The sequence below is a fragment of the Chrysemys picta genome, chromosome 5 (genome assembly GCF_011386835.1).
Source record: "Chrysemys picta bellii isolate R12L10 chromosome 5, ASM1138683v2, whole genome shotgun sequence".
Lineage (NCBI taxonomy): Eukaryota > Metazoa > Chordata > Testudines > Emydidae > Chrysemys > Chrysemys picta.
The window spans coordinates 121,778,346-121,787,026 of NC_088795.1; positions in this window are offsets into that span (position 1 = coordinate 121,778,346).

Consider the following 8,681-nt stretch of genomic DNA (forward strand, 5'->3'; position numbering starts at 1 on the left):
AACCTATCTCTCTGTAATTAAACTTATTGTATTCTTTAATCAAAGTTAATCATAAGAACATAAGAATGGCCCTCATGGATCACACCAAAGGTCCATCTAGCCCAGTATCCTATCTTCTGAGGTGGCCAGTGCCAGGTGCCCCAGAGAGAATGAAAGAAGAGGTAATCATCAAGTGATCCACCCCTGTCGCTCATTCCCAGCTTCTGGCTAGGGACACCATTCCTGCCCCTCCTGGTTAATAGCCATTGATGGACCTATCCTCCATGAATTTATCTAGTTTTTTTTCGAACCCTGTTAGGGTATTGGCCTTCACAACATCCTCTGGTAAGGAGTTCCACAGGTTGACTGTGTGTTCTGTGAAGAAGTACTGCCTTTTATTTGTTTTAAACCTGCTGCCAATTAATTTAATTTGGTGACCCCTAATTCTTCTGTTATGAGGAGTATTAAACAACACTTCCTTATCTACTTTCTCTACACCAGTCATGATTTTATAGACTTCAATCATATTTCCCCTTATCCGTCTCTTTTCCAAGCTGAAAAGACCCAGTTTTATTAATCTCTCCTCATATGGAAGCCGTTCCATACCCCTAATCATTTTGTTGCCCTTTTCTGAACCTTTTCCAATCCCAATATATCTTTTTTGAGATGGGGCGACCACATCTTTACACAGTATTCAAGATGTGGGCATACCATGGACTTATAGATAGGCAACATGATATTTTCTGTCCTATTATCTATCCCTTTTAAAATTATTCCCAGCATTCTGTTTGCTTTTTTGACTGCCGCTGCACATTGAGTGGATGTTTTCAGAGAACTATCCACAATGACTCTAAGATCTCTTTCTTGAGTGGTAACAACTAATTAGACCCCATAATTTTATATGTATAGTTGGGATTATGCTTTCCAATGTGCATTACTTTGCATTTATCAACTTTAAATTTCATCTGCCATTTTGTTGCTCAGTCACCCAGTTTTGAGAGATCCTTTTGTAGCTCTTCACAGTCTGCCTGGGTCTTAACGCTCTTTAGTAATTTTGTATCATCTGCAAATTTTGCCACCTCACTGTTTACCCCATTTTCCAGATCATTTATGAATATGTTGAATAGGACTGGTCCCAGTACAGACCCCTGGGGGAAACCACTATTTACGTCTCTCCATTCTGAAAACTGACCATTTATACCTATCTTTTGTTTCCTATCTTTTAACCAGTAACCAGTTACCAATCCATGAAAGCACCTTCCCTCTTATCCCATGGCAGCTTACTTTGCGTAAGAGCCTTTGGTGTTAAAGGCTTTCTGAAAATCTAAGTACACTATATCCACGCATCCGATGAAGTGGGCATTCACCCACGAAAGCTTATGCTCCAATACATCTGTTAGTCTTAAAGGTGCCACAGGACTCTCTGTTGCTTTTCACTATATACACTGGATCCCCTTGGTCCACATGCTTGTTGACCCCCTCAAAGAATTCTAGTAGATTGGTGAGACATGATTTCCATTTACTAAAACCATGTTGACTCTTCCTTAACAAATTATGTTCCTATATATGTCTGACAATACTGTTCTTTATTAGAATTTCAACCAGTTTGCCTGGTACTGAAGTCAGGCTTAGGGATCACCTCTGGAGCCCTTTTTAAAAATTGACGTCATATTAGCTATCGTCCAGCCATCTGATACAGAAGCTGATTTAAATGATAGGTTACATTTAAATGATAGGCTACAGTTAGTAGTTCTGCAATTTCACATTTGAGTTCCTTCAGAACTCTTGGGTGAATACCATCTGGTCCTGGTGATTTATTGCTGTTTAATTTATCATTTTATCAATCTGTTCCAAAACCTCCTCTAATGATACCTCAATCTGGGACAGTTCCTCAGATCTGTCACCTAAAAAGAATGGCTCCGGTTTAGGTATCTCCCTCACATCCTCAGCCATGAAGACTGATGCAAAGAATTCATTTAGTCTCTCTGCAATGGCCTTATTGTCCTCGAGTGCTCCTTTAGCACCTCGATCGTCCAGTGGCCCCACTGGTTGTTTAGCAGGCTTCCTGCTTGTGATGTACTTAAAAAAAATTGCTATTACTTTTTGAGTTGTTGGCTAACTGTTCCTCAAATTCTTTTTTGGCCTTCCTAATTGTATTTTTACATTTCATTTGCCAGTATTTATGCTCCTTTCTATTTTCCTCACTAGAATTTAACTTCCACTTTTTAAAGGATGCCTTTTTGACTCTCACTGCTTCTTTTACTTTGTTGTTTAGCCACAGTGGTTCTTTTTTGGTTCTCTTACTATTTTTTTTTTAATTTGGGGTATACATGACCCCCCCGGCGGCTCCAGCCTGGGTCGGCTCGGGCCCTGTGGTGCCGGCCCTGGCCCCCGGCCGACCACCCCCGGCCCGCCCAGCACTGCCGGCCGGCCCCCGGCGGCCCAGCGCACCCCCCCGGCTCCCGGCCCCGGCGGCCCAGTGCACCCCCCGGCTCCCGGCCCCGGCAGCCCGACCCCGCGGCCCAGCGCACCCCCCCCGGCGGCCCGGCTCCCGGCCCCGCGGCCCAGCGCACCCCCCCGGCCCTGCGGCCCAGCGCACCCCCCCGGCGGCCCGGCCCCGTGGCCCCGGCCCGGCTCCCGGCCCGGCCCAGCGCACCCCCCTGGCCCCGCACACCCCCCCGGCGGCCCGGCTCCCGGCCCCGCGGCCCAGCGCACCCCCCCGGCGGCCCGGCCCCGCGGCCCCGGCCCGGCTCGGCCCAGCGCACCCCCGCGGCCCAGCGCACCCCCCCGGCGGCCCGGCTCCCGGCCCGACCCCCCGGCCCCGCAGCCCAGCGAACCCCCCCGGCCCCCCGGCCCAGCGCACCCCCCCGGCGGCCCGGCTCCCGGCCCCGCGGCCCAGCGCACCCCCTCGGCGGCCCGACCCCGCGGCCCCGGCCCGGCACTGCGCCCCTGGACCCCGGCCCGGCACCGCGCACCCGGCCCCGCGACCCCGGCCCAGCCCTCCCTCCCGATTTTCCCGGACATGCCCAGCTTTTGGGGATTTCCCCCCGGACGGGGATTTGAGCCCCCAAAAGCCGGACATGTCCGGGAAAATCCGGACGTATGGTAACCCTATTCAAACTGAACTGTGTGGGTAACTCCAATTAAAGTAGCAGACTGTTGTACATTGAGGCCTTTCCAGGGGAACAGACCTCTAATATCTGGACTGTCCAGGAGGGGGCTGGACAATGCAGAACACATCTTTTTTGGGGGGGAAATCCAGGACAGGCAGTGTGTTGGGAACACCCTGCTAGTGGAAACCAAGGCTGGTGGAAGCCAGAGTGTGACTCATAGGCGCCGACTCCGTGAGTAGTCCGGCGCTGAAGCACCCACAGGAAAAAAATGGTGGGTGCTCAACAGGCCCCCTACCAGAACCTCCCCCTCCCTACCAGCGCCTACTGCCCGCTGGTGGGTCCCGCCGATCAGTGCCTCCCCTTCCCTACCAGCGCCTACCGCCTGCCGCAGATCAGCTGTTTTGCGGTGTCAGGAGGTGCTGGGGGGAAGAGGGGAGAAGCAAGGGTGCGGCATGCTCCAGGGAGGGGGCAGGAAGGGGTGGAGCCTTGGGGGAAGGGGTGGAGGGTGGCAAGGTCTGGGCGGAACTGTGGTGGAGCACCCCCCCCCAGCAGATTAGAAACTCTGAGCCTATGGTATGACTTATGTGTGACTGGCAGGTTGCAGCTAGACACAGACATTCAGGGTGTGACATGCATGCTGGCAGGCTATTTGTGAGTGGCCCAGGCTGGAAGCTACAGCAGCAAAGCATTGTGAGGTGCCCAAGTTTGCAGGGCAGAGGTGACGGAGCCCGTCACGGGTCTGGATTGCACTCCACAATGTGAGACCATTAACATTAAAAAAAAAAAAGAACACTGGAATCCTGGAGTCTCTAAAAGAGTCTGATTTAAAGGATACTATCCCTTTGCAGAACAGGCTGGGGCCTGCAGCCTGACGGAGGCACTGGCCTGTGGCAATGGAGGGCTCAGCTGTATGAACAGGAAGGACAAAGGAGCCCTGTAGGCAAGCTGGCTACAGTGAATGTCAGTTGCTCTCTCTCAGGCACCAGGAGATGAGCTTGGAGCTGATTCAGAGACTTGGGCGTGGACTGTGAGTTTCGGAGCCTTGAAGCAGGCCCCGATGAACTGTCTATTGGAAGGATTCCTGGCCTTATGAACGGTTTGTTGTAATGATTGTTTTAACAAAATTCCATGTCCCCTTCTTCAGTCCAGCAATGTGTTGGCTTATTCCTGCCCTGGGCTGTAAACTGAAATCTACTGATGCTGGACCTAGGGAAGTTAAGGTGGGGCACTTCAGCAGCTCCACACCTGGCTGTGAGGGGGTGCTCAGGGACTGGCCACACTTTTACAGACTCCCTTCTTATTCTCAGGATTGAGTTGTGTTTCCACTGTTATAGTATCAAGTAAACTGCATGTACACTTGCTGTCCCCCGTGAATTTGATTGCTATTGCTTGGTGTAGAGAAACAAATATAAATATTTCTCTTTGGGAAGAACACTCCTCCCCCACCCGTTTTTTAAAATCCAAATGGTATCATTGGGGAACCATTTTGTATGTTTCCACAAACTTGGTCAAACTGAGGGCTGGCATTTCTATGATGGAATTGAATTAAAAAGGAAAGGAGGTGGAGATCTTCTAGCCACAGGCTGAGTTCTCCAAATTCTATTAAAGTGAACCAAGCCACATTAATGTAGCTGTGAGAATCGCACAGCAGCAAAGACACTAGCTGGTTCAATTACTTTTAGTACATTGGAATAGCGTAGTATTCTTTTAAGTAGTTTGTGAGCACTCTGTGGTGGTCACTATTTTCTACATTTGAGAACCCATCAGAGATCACTTGGAGGCTAGCAGCAGTTAGGCCTTGTATTTTTGCATACAGTTAATAAACATGATTATTTGGGAGTGAACTGTGCCCACGCAGTGTCTTCATACTATTTGTGTTTAATGAGCAAAACCACACAACAGTAATGTTTGTATATCTAACACAATTGAGCAAGCTTCCATAAATGTGGCCATGTTGCTGTTCTTAATTCAGCAACCAACCAACCAAAAGTTCCTACAGATTTAATATGTAACTATCCTATTAGTTCTGTGAAAACATTACAGCTGGATCTGGAACAAATTGATTGAATATTGCTTTCTGGTTTTATGTGCACATTGCATGTTAGCTAATAGAGAACTCAAAATAAAAATTGGGGTAAAATATGTCAGGCCAGAAATAAAGATTCATCTCTGGGAGTGGCATATCCTCATCTCTTATTAAAGAAATAATGGTCACAGGGACATGTCACTTGTGGTGACTTAAGCCTGTAGGTGCTGGAACTAGACATGCAGGGGGGCTGCCACACCCCTGGCTTGAAGAGGTTTACGTCATATACAGGGTTTACAGTTCGGTTCAATGGAATTCAGCACTCCCACTATACAAATTGTTCCAGCACCCCCACATAAGCCTTATTTTGGCACATACAGCCAGTACAATATGTGGGACAGTGACCTGCATAGGAACAGAGCTTTGGGTTGGTAAGTGGCATCTCCCAACTCCTTCAGAACAGTCTGAGGGTCACAGGGAGGTGTCAGTTGGGGTGACCTGAAACTAGTTTTGTCATGTACAGCGAGTCAAAATGCAGCTTCTTATTTGATTCTTTAATAAATGAAGTAATTAGTAATTTATCATACTCAATCACACTAATTTGAAATGTCTAAAAATCTAATCTTACATTGATGTGTTTTTTTTTATATATATTGGCCTTTGAATAAGGAACTGGGAACCACAACTAAGGAGTGCGTACCACAAATAAGAAACTGTTGAAAAATTGGAAAGAGTGCAGAAAAGAGCCAAAAAACTAAGTGAGGGCTGGAGAAAATGCCAGTGAGAGGCATTATTAGCTTATTAGCTTATCGAAAAGGAGATTGAGAGTGAATTGATATAGTGTATAAGTATTTCCATAAAGAGAAAATAACAGGTACTAAAGGGCTCTTTATCTAGCAAGGAAAGGTACAACAAGAATTAATGGATGGCAGCTGAAGCCAGATAAACTTAAATTAGAAATTAGGCACACATTTTTAACTGTGAGGGTGTAAATCATTGGACCCACCTACCAAGAGAAGTGATGGATTCTCCATCACTTGGTGTCTTCAAATCAAGACTGGATGCCTTTCTGGAAAGTATGTTTCAGTCAAGCATAAATTATTGGGATTCGTACGGGGTAACTTGGAGAAAAATAATGGCTTGTGATATACAGAAGGCCAAACTAATGGTCTTTTCTACCCTTAAACTCTATGAATATTTTTGAGGCATTATGCAGCATACTGGCCATTTTCCTGTATGGCTTGGTCTGTTGAAGAACCAATTTGCAGGGCCTCCCACAGCCTATGTTTCCCACAATCTGTGGATATTTTGAGCTGGAACAGGACCCCCTACGACAAAATTATTTTATTTTTCCTTAATATGTTCTTTTTTTAGTCTTCCACTCTCAGCTTTCACAGGACCAGATTCTCCTCTCGCACTAGCTCCATTGATTGCAGGTGAGTGACTCCTGGTTCACCCAGGTGTAAGTCAAAGGCGAATCAGTCCCATAGTGTTCACTGCTATGGCTGCAAATCAGGGGCAAAGTGCACAGCAGGAAAGATAGAAGAGCCTTATTAGGTGGCACAAAAGAAAAGAGAGCTACTGTCATAGTTTAAGCCTCACAACGAATGCCTTTCTCAGCCTGCTGTGTTGCTAGTATTTTTTCCTCCTGTGGCGAAGGCAATCACAAATCAACAAAAGTCAGGAACCATTCTATAGAGTTTTATCCTCTTAACACACAAAAAAGAAGTCATCCTGTTTTATTTTTTTGTACTACGCACAAAGTGGCACATTAAGATACACTGCACAGAGGGATTAGCTTGGATGGAGATAAGGGAGAAATAGCTTTTGGTTTTGTTTTCTTTGTTTTGTTTTTTATTTAAATTGTTGAATTAAACTGTTGGACTCCTAAGAGAGATAATGAGGCAAGGTAAGCAAGGCTTATGCTGATAAGCAAACGAACCCTGTCACAAAAGTGAAAGAGACTGAAATAGTTTGTATGACACATCTTTTGGGAGGATATATTAGAAATTAAACTTGAACCTTCACTGTGCATTGAAAAAAGCACTTTGCTTCCTGGAATCTCAAGCTTTGGTAAAAGGTGGCAGAGGAATGGGGAAAAGAGAGCTCTTGGACTCATAATTTTATTATGCTAAATTGGTGACCAAGATGAAACTTTAGTGTATATTAAAGTCATGAGTTTGGAAGGGGGACAAGCTTCTGTGCTTCAGAACATAAATTAACCAGGGTCGTTGAGGAAAAACTTTCTCTGAAGGCAAGTTCCACTCTACTGCAGGGTTTCTTGCATCTTCTTAAGAGGCGTCTCCTACTGACCACTGTAGGACGGTAATAGACCTCTGGTCAAATGCAGTATAATGATAACATGTTCCTGTTTTTAAAAACAAAACTACCTCAAAATTAACAAAATCTGCGTGAAAAATTCCTCATCAGAGCATGAGAGGAAAATATGTAACTTTTTTATTTTGTAAGTAAAAACAACAAAGAGTCCTTGTAGTACCTTAGAGACTAACAAATTTATTTGGGCATAAGCTTTCGTGGGCTAGAAGTTCTAGCCCACGAAAGCTTATGCCCAAATAAATTTGTTAGTCTCTAAGGTGCCACAAGGACTCCTAGTTGTTTTTGCTGATACAGATGAACACGGCTACCACTCTGAAACCTGCAAAAGAGAGTCCTGTGGCACCTTTAAGACTAACTGATGTATTGGAGCATAAGCTTTCGTGGGTGAATGCATCTGACGAAGTGGGCATTCACCCACGAAAGCTTATGCTCCAATACATCTGTTAGTCTTAAAGGTGCCACAGGACTCTCTGTTGCTTTTTACAGATCCAGACTAACACGGCTACCCCTCTGATACTCTGAAATCTGTTATTATGTAAGGCCTGGTCTACACTGTGGGGGGAGAGGGGGATCGATCTAAGATACGCAACTTCAGCTACGAGAATAGAGTAGCTGAAGTCGACGTATCTTAGATCGACTTATAATTACTTATATGCATCCTCGTGGCGCAGGATGGACGGCCGGGGCTCCCCCATCGAATTTGCTTCCACCTCTCGCCGAGCTGGAGTTCAGCAGTCGACGGGAGAGCGATCGGGGATGCTACGCTACATGCGATAAATCGATCCCCGATAGATCGATAGCTACCCGTCCATCAGGCGGATAGTTTAGACGTTCCCTAAGTGTAACTCACCTGAGTCAAGTCAGTACAAGAGAAGTTATAAGTGGATGCACGTCCTGGTGGAGCCATGAACAGGATACCAGATACCCTATATGTACTCAAGGGAGTTAGTGCAGCCAAAGCTTTCAGTGCTAATCATCCATGCTTAGCTATGGGCACTCAATGCCTCAGGGGATTAATCTTGCATGATCAACCCCATGGAACACATGCAATCTTGGAAGGACTGACCTAAGGAGCTGACAGGGACTCCTTTGTCTAGGAGTCAGTGTTATGTTCATAGCATACAAACCAAGAAGCTAGGTAAAACCGTAAACACTCTTGTTTGGAAGGTCGCAATGTAACACTGCTTTATTTCTTAACATGCAGAACCTTAACACACCAGAACCAA